The sequence below is a fragment of the Dysidea avara genome, chromosome 10, assembly GCF_963678975.1.
Source record: "Dysidea avara chromosome 10, odDysAvar1.4, whole genome shotgun sequence".
NCBI classification, from domain to species: domain Eukaryota; kingdom Metazoa; phylum Porifera; class Demospongiae; order Dictyoceratida; family Dysideidae; genus Dysidea; species Dysidea avara.
In genome coordinates, this window is record NC_089281.1 from 2059188 (window position 1) to 2072357 (window position 13170).

At 39.9% G+C, this 13170-nt stretch overlaps 2 pseudogenes; one reads left to right on the forward strand and one right to left on the reverse strand.

Annotated features, from left to right (window-relative positions):
* Positions 1-1410: 1410 nt before the first annotated feature.
* Positions 1411-4872, reverse strand: LOC136268756 (uncharacterized; annotated as a pseudogene).
* A 7079-nt stretch (positions 4873-11951) lies between these two features.
* On the forward strand, positions 11952-12874 carry LOC136268757 (arylsulfatase-like; annotated as a pseudogene).
* The last annotated feature ends 296 nt before the right edge of the window (positions 12875-13170 follow it).

The window sequence follows — 13170 nt, forward strand, 5'->3', positions numbered from 1 at the left end:
ATATAGGCTGGATAAAACCATGCATGAGTGGCACATTGCTCCATCTTGGTGTGGTCTTGCTTAGTAAAAATGGCATTGCTGCGATCAAAGTATGTAAAGTAAATTAAGATTAAACAGATGTATCATGCGAAATGTCAAGAAATAGCTGGCACTATATTGTTTATGTATACACAATGCATTCTCTTTCTAGTTCTCTTTGCATCGTTTATAAGGCCCCTATTCGGTGATTATTAGTTACTCATCCAGCCTTTCTAATTATGTACGATGCGGGCGGGAGGGTATTACCATTATGCCATTATTTTATAATATTAACACACTGATGTACAGACCTTGTCCAAATTGTCTTTCTTTCTTACTACAAACATTTCCTTCATCAGCTGATTCTACTTTTCGTAATCGCCAACTGTTTTTCGACAGTCAACTGAAAGCCCGCTTTGATCAGTGAAGTCAATAGAGCACGATTGCAACTGGCACTGCAGCAATTTGCTAAGGAAAACAACAGTTCTCCTGGTGATATATAGTGCATTGTAGCGTTCATCAACAAAAATTATAACAGTTTGGTATCACGTGTTCTTCTGCGCATGCGCAGAGTAAATAATGGCTTACCATGCGGTAGCTTAAGAAGGATGCGGGCGGTGGATGAGAAACTAATAATCACCAAATAGGGGCCTAAATACAACTTAACAATATTAATAAATCAATGACGTGGTAGTATGATAGATATTTACTTTTGCATATGGATAATACAATGTTGAACGGCTCTACAGTGAAGGAAAGTCGTCCACTGAACATGGCTTACATGTTCCGCACTCCCCGTGTCCCGTGTTCATCACACACATAGCTAGCTAGCTATAGACCTACAACATGCCTCCTATTTCACAATTTTATTCACTACTGTCTGAACAAAGAGGACAAAGTTTACTTAGCATCCGTTTAAGGCCACTCCAAATGAGACTGTAGTTTCCCGTCCTGGTCAGCCTGAGTGTTTTCTAGTCTCGCATGGCCAGACCCTTTCCTCGCGGCCGCTTATCGATTAGAGATTATAAGCGGCGCGCTACAAGGTTATAATCTCTAAAGTCTAATCGATAAGCGGTCGCGCGGAAAGGGTCTGGCCACGCGAGACTAAGTGTTTTCGTTATTCGATGCGGGCGGGAGGCTTACACAGTAAATTCGGAAGTGTGAAATTCATCATGGCACCGTAAAGTATGATTATCACACTAAATGTCTTTTATACAGTAGGTATGAAAGGCATTTTCGTACCAAATCGCTAAGTATGATCTGGAGGAAGCCTGTATGAACCTCACACACGAGCATCTGTATACTTCTGTATTTATCCGTGATATTTGCGCAGTTTGTTAGCACGTGATATTTTTTTTTTAAGATTAGAACATACAAATAGCAGTTAAACTATTAAATCAAAAACTGAGTCTCTGATTGCACCAAGGCCACAGGAGCACTTTTGATGTAACGACCTTGTGAAGATCGTGCTCCTCTAATGCATTGGATTGCTGAACGCAGTAAACAAAATGACAATCTACATCTAATCCATCCTAGTACTGTGGCATAAGGGTCATTCCATTTGTCAGACAATAAACTCGCCAATCGCTTGTAAAAAACACTGGCTTCATGGCCCATTCCCCCGGAAGCAGAGAACACTAGAGGGGTAAAAGAACTGTGTTCCACTTCACGGATTCGCAACTCATAAGCTCTCTTCTTTGTTATTTCGTGTTTCCTGTAACATGACTGAAGGGTGGTTCCACTGTTGGATGGTGCAAGTGGGTTAAAAACTCTGACGTCCGTATAACATTTTTCATAACGACCACCCCAAAATCCATTCATGGCAATGTCCAAGCGTGCGCCATCCTGAGTGTTGGCTGTCTTCTGTTGAAATCTTTCATCACTTAGAGGCTGCAGATGAGGCTCAACCTCCACATCATGGCACACTTCAGATAACAATTCAGCTGTGATATCCCTCACTTCGTTGTGGCGTATTGAAGGGAATCCATCCTTTGGACAAGATAGGGCATGATCAACAGAAAAGTTGGTACCACACGCACAGTGGGAAGGTGTACGAGAGGGCATCCAGCCATACCTCAAAGCAAGGGCATCTTGAAAGGCAGTCTTGTGTAGGGAGAAACCATGTTCCTGCACAAGTAGGGCAGTAAGCCAGCTAGAAGCACCCTTTTCCTGTGCTAAAGTAACAGCCCTCTGAAGAGTGGGAGTAAGCTTAGAGAACAGTTCCTTAGAAAGAGTGGACAAATTGATAGTCTTGGATTGTTTAATTTCAAGCTTACGGGAGTACAGACTACAACGAATATCGGTAGTATAGCCAAAATTCTGTGATAAAATGAGTGATCGTAAGGGTGCTGTGACATACATTGAAGCAGAAAACTCAATAGATGATAAAGAATCAGGTGCAACAATGCCTAGACCACCAAATCTAGTTGGAAGGGCAAAGAGTGAACGTTGAAGAGCACCAGGAGGGTCAAGGGCAGTCAAGGCTGGAATAAACTTTGTCAATAAGGCTTTCTCGAGTGACTGGAAACTAGAAGATGTATCAGGGACTGTACGTGTTACATACAGCCAACGGCTAAATAGTCCATGAGTAAAACATGTATAAGCAGCATGAGGTTGGGAGATAGCGATGGAGGAGAGTGTATTAACTTCAGAAACCCACTGGCTAATCTTATCAAAAGTAAATCTTTCCACATACTCAGAAGTGCCAACTGGGGCACCAAGGTGAGGCCTGCCATCAGATGTAACATTTACAGCTGTGTCATGAAACAATTCCTTACCAATAGAGCAAAACTGAGTCTTAGTAACAAGCCAAGTCTTCTTTGCATTAGGGAAGTAACCAAAGCTAGGGCCCAGTGAGGAAACTTGGTCCCACCACATACGAAGAGCAGAAATTTTACCACAGGCAGCAGCATCATCTGCATACCACACCTGAGTGACAGGTACAGTGAGTTTCTGAATTAAAGGTACAGTGGCTAGAGCATAAAATGGCATTGCAAGTGGGTCACCTTGAGTTGCCCCTTCCTCAGAGTAGAGAACATCACCATCAACAAAAAGGCAAGCAGGGTGTCGGTAAGTATTTATTATAGAATGGTGGAAAATGATGGACAGAGACGCTGGATGTTGTACAAAGTCAAGGCTCTATTAAGAGAGTTGAAAGCATTAGTAGCGTCAATTAGTAGCATACCCTCAGTATCATCATTAAAAGCTTCCCTCATAGCATGAACAGCGGCTTCCCCTCCTGATGGTTGTCCTGCACACAGTTGCAAAGAGCCCGCAGTAAACTGAACATCTTCACCAATCACACACAAAACAGCTTTAGCAATAATACGTCTAACTGTTTCACCAATGCCAATAGGTCGGACACCTGGTCTCTTGTCTAAAGCTATCAGCCGACAAGCCATCAGGGGGGAAATCATCACAGGATCAACAAACATGGTACACAAACGACGGGCTAATAAAGCGATGGAAGAACAAAGTTCATCCGAAGCAGAGCGGAAGGAGGAACACAGTCTTCGCCAACTGTGAGCATCAATTCCAGAAGGTCTGGCAGCACCTGAAGTTCGTAGGGCAGCAGCTTTTATAGCTGGACCATCCAATGCATCAAAGATAACAGGATGCACAGGATTTGTAGTAACACTGTCAGGTAGTAAAGCTTCATAATGTAATGGGGCAGCAGCAGGATGTTTTGACTTGAGAATATCATATACTTTACCAGATCCAGGTATGGTATCATCTAAACGCAGAACTCCTCCTCTCCCAGGTTCAGAGGCTAACAGCTGCATAGCAGCTGCAGTCTTACCTGAGAACATCAATTTAGCAAAGGACTGTGATAATGAATTATTACTAGAAGCACGATTGCTGGTCTTAAGACGATTTTGAATAGCTCTGCCTTCTAGAATCAGCTCATTCAGATTGCCATCACTCCACAAAAACATCCGTCGTTCAAGACAAGATATGTGGTCTTTTGATTTTGAAGTACATGTTGGCTTCTGAGTCACTAAGGTGCAAAATGTGAAAGCAGCCTTCAAAGCAATGGACTCCAAACTGGATCCTTCCCCAGCTGAACGAAAGAGTCTGGCCAGCTCCAGCACAAATTTCTTACCAACGTTTCCAGAAGGCATTTTAAAACTGTTGTTTCTCCAGTGAACAACTTCACTATAACTTGCTTCAAGCGAATGACAGAAAGTGTCTGAGTCAACAGATCCCCAGTTAAATACAGGAATAGATGAAGGCTCAAAGTCCGGTAGGGAACAGCGTTGGTCTTGAGTAGAACTATCAATGTTATCAGATATTGAAATAGGTTGCGAAGAAACGTCAGTCGACTTGATATCAATAGCATTATTTAAGTCCGCTGGTACTGACGCTTGAGTCGTATCGGCTAAAGCACTAGCAGTAGAAGGTGGAAAGTTGGGCTGAGAGTTTGCGCCAGCTTGCAATTGAACACTTGGAGGGTATGGCACACCAATAAACCGGCAACAACGTTTACCCGAGCAATCCACGCCGGAAAGAGTCCAAGTTTCGGGAGAGGGGTTGATCTTGATAGCGGATGGTATTCTTCCAGTTTTTAGCAGAGGCTTTACCCGCTTCGCGCTGAAACTCACAGGGTGTCAGGGTTCGAGAGCCATGCAAACTCGATGCAACGGCTAGACCCACAAGATAAGTCTCTGGTAAGCAACTTCGCTCGCAAAGTTCCACAGACTATATCCACTGTCAAGGCCGAGTTCGAGGTAGCTTCTGTAGCCATGAAGGTTACCGTGAAGAAGAGTTTCTTGGAGCTACGAACATGTTCAAACACGCTTGGTACGTGAGTCCCATTCGAGTTACTGCCGTGTACGCGTCGCCGTTCAGTGCCATGGACTTTTTATGACGTTTAATCTTCGCGGTACAACTAGTACGACAGTGAGTTTAGCATGCTTATAATATTATACCGTTGAACTGCAGAAAGAAAATCGTCTTTTTGCAGTAGCCACTTAGCTATTTGTTTGTGCAAGACGTTTTCAAGGTCCTAAAATCGCATCACCCACCATGCCCATGCGTGTATAATGCTGCTAGCTAGCTTTCTTAAGACAGCATTACAGTATTTACCGTTAGAAATGCACGGTATGCATGTCGGTACCCCGTACTGGTAAACATGCACGTGATGATTAATGGATAATGATAAACACACAAATCTGCAGTTACAAATTTCTTGTTGACATGGTTGAAAGGCACAGGTTCCATGTAGTTCATTGTTGACACAAACCAATAATTCTGCACTGTTAAAAATAAAGAGTAACCACCACTCTGAGAGTTCCCAGTGTAGGGAGGATTTAACACCCCATGGAGAGTAACCAACACTCTGAAGAGAATAACCATTACTCTGAAGAGTAAGTGACACCACCTTCAGAGCATGTATTACTCCCCAGTTACTCCTTTGGAGTAATGGTTACTCTCCAGGGGTGTTAAATCCTCCCTACACTGGGAACTCCTTGAGAGTTGTGGTTACTCTTCATTTTAACAGTGTGGCACTGCAAAAAAATGAATACATAACATTCTAGTACACTTACTATTGGCATGCAACATGTACATAAAAATGTACCAGTGTACACATATAAAGACTGTATGAACAAAATCACACACAAAAGTCTTTGGCTATAGCACAGTTGTGCCTACCCAGAGAGACACCTGTGCACTCCTCAGGTGCTGGCAATTCCTTTTGTGGCAAATAACCCATACTATGTCTTGCAGGTGAAGACGTGGGCACCCTAAGCTCCACTTCAACTATCACCAATTAAGTGAGATGTGGGTAATTGGTATGCGCTACACACTCAACTCAATAACACATCCTACAGTACATTTTCCACATAATATTTATTAAGCACCAACTAATACAAAGCTACAAGCTCTAATTGTTAGGATAGACTACTACTTGTTAATGTTATACTTTCACATGCCAACAGTCACACACACAAGTGATCATGACTTGCACACACATCATTTGGTGGTCTAAACTTTGAGTGCTCGTTAAAATAAGATGCATGCACTCCACCCAAGCATTTTTCTCTCTTGAACGTAGTCAATTAGCACTACACACTGAATATAAATATATGAGCAGTCTTCCATCCCTTTGTACAACATGACTTATAATTAATTTAAGCAGTATAACATCACACTGTAAAGCATGATTGTAGTGCACACACACACACATGCGCACACACGCATACCTTTCCATTCCAGTCATTCTCCACAATACAAAGGACAGCCGAACCTAAAAATATGATGAAAAAATACACAATACCATTTCTATCAACTTTCTTACCTGATCAGAATCGAGACATCTTATCTGATCAGGATCAGAATCGAGAATTCTTCACACAGTAATCTTGGCAACAGGGGTAGTATGCAAGTAGAATACTCAAACACACAACAGCCTGACCCTCTGTATAATAGTGTTCCTCTTTTAGCCACCTTGTCCAGGAAACCTCAACAACGTAGCTCCCACAACTTACACAGAATTGTCGTCTTTTACATTACAGCGTAGGGTATCATCCAAGTCCTGTAGAGAACAATAGTACATGTACACCCCTGTATGTTAACATACACTCATGAGCAAGGGCCAATGAATTTGGATAATAGAGGAACCACTGTATTAGGATGTGAACAAAACCATCCACTGTAACAAGCACACATCACTATACAAAACCATAATATACTTGCACTACACTGTACTATAGTTTGGTTTTTCTCATAGGTCACAATTTAATCCTCTGATGTGGAATTTGGAAGCAATTCTGACTAGCTAACATTGGTACGTAACTGAAACCTATAACTGACTACTCTATTGTATTGACTGCTCTATTAGAGTTACAGTGGAACCTGTGTTACGGTCACCTGGATTAAGCGGTCACCTTTGCACAATGGCCATGGACATGAGGTCCCAAATATTTTCCATATACAAATGTATGCATTGTCGTCTGCATTAAGTGGTCACCTGTCTAACACGTATAACAACCAACCAAGAATTTGCCTATGAATCACTGTATACATAACTTTCTCCTTCATATAGCGGTCGCTACCTTTTATGGTGGCTTGTTAAGCCAACTGTCTGGCACCACGGCACCATTTCAATTAATGCACAATTATCACACTTCCTGTCTTTCAATGAAGAGAGAATAAACGTCTTAATGATTAAGACAAAATATACATTACAAGCATACAGGGGCCTAGACACAGGGGTACCATGTGCTGATGGATCAGTACAGGAGCCCTGGCAAGACTTACATTAACTAAAAGTAAATTAAATTACAGTACACCAAAAAAAATCTATATCTACATATTGTTTTCCATAGAGATGTGTGGGTGGAAGGGAGTGCCATTAGGGCCGGAGGAAAGAAAAAAAACCCTCTCAGGTGTTCCTGTACAAGTATTAGCAAATCACGATAAAAATTGAAATTAGAATTATATTGTATTTAGAAAATATATTTTAAATGCAGAAATATTTTTGAAATACTTAGATATTGGGACTCGTACACCATGTTGGGTTTTTGTGTGGGTGCTGGCTACCCCCCTGATCCAGTCAGAACAGAAAACTCAATGAAGCAGTCCTCAGAAACGGCCCACTGATCACGTGGCACTACCGCAAATCAACACCTTGCACTGTCAGGCAAGATAAATGGGACACAAAGGAGGGCCTACAGTAGCAAGGATGGTATGAAGGGAGCTTCTAAACCATTATGGATACCTACACCAATCTGACTATGGAGAGCAGCAAAGTGGGAAGTGAATCACACAACACACCTTGCTAACCAATCGACAAAAGATCTCACCAACAGCAATTTGGTGAAAACCACCAGAGTCTTTCACCAAAGCAATCAAAGGTGAGCCACAGAACCAAGGGTTAAGATGGGAGTCAGGTTTACCAACAAGCAAGGTATTAGCACATTGTGTCAAATAAACTTTCAGAAGAAATTGAACCACAAAGAGCTGAACTACCAGAAGAGGTTTCCTTAGGAAATGATCACAGAGCTATCAAAACTACTGAAGGTTGCATAATGAGTAAAGCTGGCCATATATTATCTGACCCTACATTCTGAGGATGGTGATAAATCAAGTCATCCAGGGCTGCCACATTATCATAGTAAGCAACACTACTGGATCCCAGGGCATATAATGCATGTGGAAATTCACCAATATTCCAATGACTGACATATTGCTACAAACTTACTGATTAGGATCCAATACCAATAGTTTTTAGTAGTGGGCTGCATTTGAATATAAAATGTTTTCATATGGGCATTACAATAATTGTAGAAAAATGTAACAAAAAGCTATATGTGACTGGGCCTGCGAAAATAGGGCATGTGGGCACATGATTTTTGCCTACGTTATCAAACTTTCATCACTCATAACTTTTTGTACCATTATGCTATGGCACTGCAATTTTCAGCTCTCAGTAAGCAGTTAATTGGCTTTATGATGCCAGTTACAGAATGCAAAAAGTCTGTTCCAGTACTGAGATATGACCTGTAAAGTTACGGAGTGTACTTTGTGCCCACATGCCCTATTTTCGCAGGCCCGGTCACATATTCATAACGACTTTGTAATAAGACTTGTGAAAAGATGTGATGAAAGGTCTGAGCAAAGAAACAAAAATAGTTGTCTAACATGGAGATCAAACCCTTGGCAATTCTTAAAAGCAAGCCTCATACCTTACAAGTATAGTGCTACAAAGTCAGCCATGCACATGTAAGGCTGTGCAATTATAGTACTTAAGTGAAATATCTCAACTTATAAACAATTTCCAATATTACCGATATTGATATTTATTTTTGCAGGTGTTCCTTGTTTCATTGTTTATGGTCTCTACTCAAATGCAAAATTTCTTACACTTGTTTGTATACCTTTTTGTAATGACATAATTTATTACTGATGAACTATTGAATATCACATCAAGCCCGTACGTAGTCTTATCCATAGTTGAGTTATGCTTGGCTGAAGACATCAGTCACTCAGACATGCAGGCAGGCAGGCGGGCGGGCGGGCAGGCAGCTATAGTCAGCTGGTAGAAAATTCATAAATTCCATAGGCTCTAGTTTGTAGTACTCGTTTAAAGAGTTTCGGAATGGTTGTTCTGATGACTGCTTGGTCATCCCTAGCCAATATTACCATGCTGTTATAAAGAAAAAAGTGAGGCTAGATTTTGGGTGATATTTTTGGGAAAGAAAGCTCAAACCTTTATGATCCCCACTAACAGTACTACTGTACTGTTTGATAATACTGATACAATGTCATTGAGCTTCATTTGTATTTTATGTGTTCGAGTTTGTTTGCACTGAACCTAGATATACATGTTGTATGTTACAACACCTTATTATATGCATGTAGAACTCGCCACTTTTTAAATTATAATTATATAAAACTTTTAAGAGTTTACATGCTACATTGGAATCCTTCCATTAACATAATATGCTACTATTTCACGTAGTGTTGCTCTGTTGTAATTTTAGGTTTAGTTATATAAACAAATCAGAAAATATTAACTTTGATTTTAGTTACAGTAAGGTCGCCTAAACTTTTAATTTTAGTATAGTGATGCATCATTTGTTGATTTTAGTTTTAGCTTTGGTAAAGCTATATACAGATCTGTTTTAAAAGTTATAGCTTCAGTAGTAGCCATTATACATTATAAGTATATCCCATAATGAGTTATGCAACTTCAAGGCTAAACCGAGGATGTGTGTAATAGTAATGATATCTCATATCCGAGTGTGTGGGAGTGCATGACAGTTTATGGATATTAAAGTAAGTTCCTGTTTGAGTTCCTTTGTAGTGATTCTAGTTATTGTTAGTGTGTTCAACTTTGTAGCTACTAGATAGTAAGGCTGTGTAATTATATCGATTATGCAATTAATCGATTGCAGCATTAATCATGATATGCAATAATTAAATAATCAATTAATCAAAATGGTACATTCTCCTTATAATCTACTGTCAATAGCCAATATTAATAATAATTATTCAACTTTTATCCAATTGCTATCACCATAGAACCATGCAACCTGCATGTATCATAAATAATGCAGTAAAGGAAACTTCATGTCACAAAGTAGAGACAAGCACCTGTTAAACTTCACTAACTGAAGGCATTCAGCTCATGCAGAATACACAGAGTGTAATTAATTACGTAATTGTGATTACTAGGTAGTAATTGTAGTCACAATCGCACAGTGACACTATATCATTCTTACAAAGCAGCAGTTTCAGGAGTATTGCGTGGTACGCAAGAGCTAAAATGTGGTGAGGTTTATTCCCAAGATACAGGTAGAACAATGGAGCCAGGGGTTATTGAAAGATGTTGATTCTTCACCATACACTACTGGGACTGATTGCCAGAGTGACTGAAAAAGTAGACAGAGACTGTAACAGTTTCTTGACATTTAATCCATCGCAATAGTATAGTGCCACTGTGTAAAGGATTAACCATTTGATTTAGCAGGTGTAAGTGCTGTACTGCTGTGTTTTTGTATTAACATTTCCATATTTGCTCCAACGTATTTGGTAAACAGTGCCATTTGCAGTTGTTATGATGTCACAAACCAGTCTAAGTGGCTCAACCACACGGTGATAAGTTAGTTATTACTGGGTGATAGGTAACTTGTTACGCAGTTACTGTAGCAATCACCCAGCGCAGCACGTTGACACTCCAATGGGATTTAATTTTAGTTATTGGTTTTGCAAAGTTGTCAGATAATTTTAATTTTGGTTTTAGTCATAGCTAATCAGTCATATTCTATAATTGTATCCATAAATAAAATTTTAAAATTAAACACAAATGTATCAGTTTTAGTGTTAGTTTTTAGTAGTAGTTACAAGTACAGAAAAAATTGAAATTTTTAACTAGGGTATAGGGCCTGTAGCACATCAGTAAAACGTACTGGAGTAGTGCATGATATTAAAATCACAGTAAAACAGTGAAAGTGTTATATCCCTACTGTGTATTTCCATTATGGTATCTTGGAGCACAGTAGGGATATAACACTTCTTATTGCTTTACTATCATGCATTACTCCAGCTTGTTTCAGTACTTTTTATCAATGTGCTATGGTCCCTACTCTAGTTGAAAATTCCAATTTTTTTGTGTACTTGTTTGTTTACTTTTTTTTGTAAAATAAAATTATTATTCTGGTGAACCCACACGTACTGCATTAAAAGAAAGAAATGGTGCCGTAATCCCCAGCTATCAATTATTGTCTGAAAAGTGAAGCATCCATTATACTTCGTTGTCAGCTATGTTTAACTTATTACACAACGTAACAAATCAAGAACTGTTCAAAAAGCACCTCTGCAATCAAATCAGCCACTATTAAAAAAATACGGACAATTTCCATTACGAAGGATAGCCATATCCAGCACCAAATTGACACTGGTAAGTTTGTGAATAATGCATTGTATGTACTACGGTATGCCAAAAGGCACCTGTCCAGCTGAAGCGATGTCACACAGTGAAAAAATCACTGAGCCTGTAGCCTTAGCCGTTATTGAGTTGCGCTTGAGTCACTAGAAAGTTTCATTTTTAAAAAGTTATAGCAACTTGTTGAAAGTGTTTCGGGTCAATCTGAAGACTTGTTTGGGCTTAGTTTTGACCTAACCAATACTGCTTCATTGTTGTCAAGGAAAAGTGGGGTTAGTTTTTGGGTGATGTTTTTCATGAGCCACACCCAAACCTTGCTATACAGTACTATCGTACTGTATGATAGTAGAGGTCTTGATATTGTTTTAGCTTTGGGTCTCAAATGAATATTATATTTCAGTTTACATATAGTCGAGTCTCTGAAGAACAGTTGAGACTACATGGCCAAACTGTAACAAGGTTTAGCTTTTATTTTTAGTATTAGTTAATCCTCAATTAATTTTTAGTTATAGTTAATGTAAACAAACTAGCATGCTAAAACCACATGCTAAAACTAATGTTAGCTTTACAACAACACAGATTTCATGATATGCACTCATTACAGGTATGCTACACAGTACTGTGGTGAGCCTGATCCAGGCATATGGTGTGGTGACCTGGGTACTGAACAAGTACAGTTATCCAGACAAGCTTACTATGCTAGTGTATCCTTTGTTGATGAGTGGATAGGAAACATTATGACAGCACTAAGTGACAATGGCATGATGGATAACACCTTTATAATATTCGCTGCTGATCATGGGGATATGATGGGTGATCACTACCACTGGCGTAAAGGATACCCGTACTTTGGTTCTGTTAGTGTACCAATGCTACTAAGATGGACTAAGTCTATGGATGATAGTAACGGATCGGAGGTGATGTTACTGCTGAATGGGGATCAGTCCAATCTGAGTAGTTGAACTAAGAGACATCTTACCTACCTTTCTTGATGCAGCTAAACTGCCAATTCCTGACACACTAAATGGATCATCTTTGCTTGATCTGTTAAGATCATCAAATGACACAAAGTCTAACAATACTTGGAGAGCTTACATTGACCTGGAACATGATATATGTTACAATGTCACAAATCATTGGAATGCACTGAATGATGGACACATCAAGTACATTTTTCAAGCATACTTTGGTAGTGAACAACTGTTTGATCTTGATTCTGACCCTGGGGAACTGAAAAACTTAGCTGAAGAGAAAGAATGGAAGGAAACACTCGAAAAGTGGCGATCACACATGGTTGATCAGTTTATTCGAGAAAAGAGGGGTAATCAGTGGGTGGATGAGAATACAAGACAGTTAAAACAACGTATAAGAGGTCAGGTACATTCTCCCTTTTACCCAGATGTATGTCGGCCGCGATATTCTCCCCTTTACCCTAGAGACATATTGAATAATTATACTCAATTATAGAACTTTGCGTGGGCGAGATCAAAGGAAAAAGTGTACTTTAAATTTCATAAAGTACACTCTCAGCCGGCCAACTGCTTCATTGACCACAAAGAGTGCTTTATTTGTTCAATACACTCTTTGTGGGCAATAAGGCACAGTTGCCCACGTGCCCTATTGTAGGCTAATAGCCTACGGGGCTCGCGCCAGTACGACTAATCACCCAAGCTGGTAAAGGCTGATAGCCTCGCCGCGCTGAGTGATCAATCACCCCAGCCAATACGAGTTCTACCACTGGATTGCTTTTATAGACATACCTA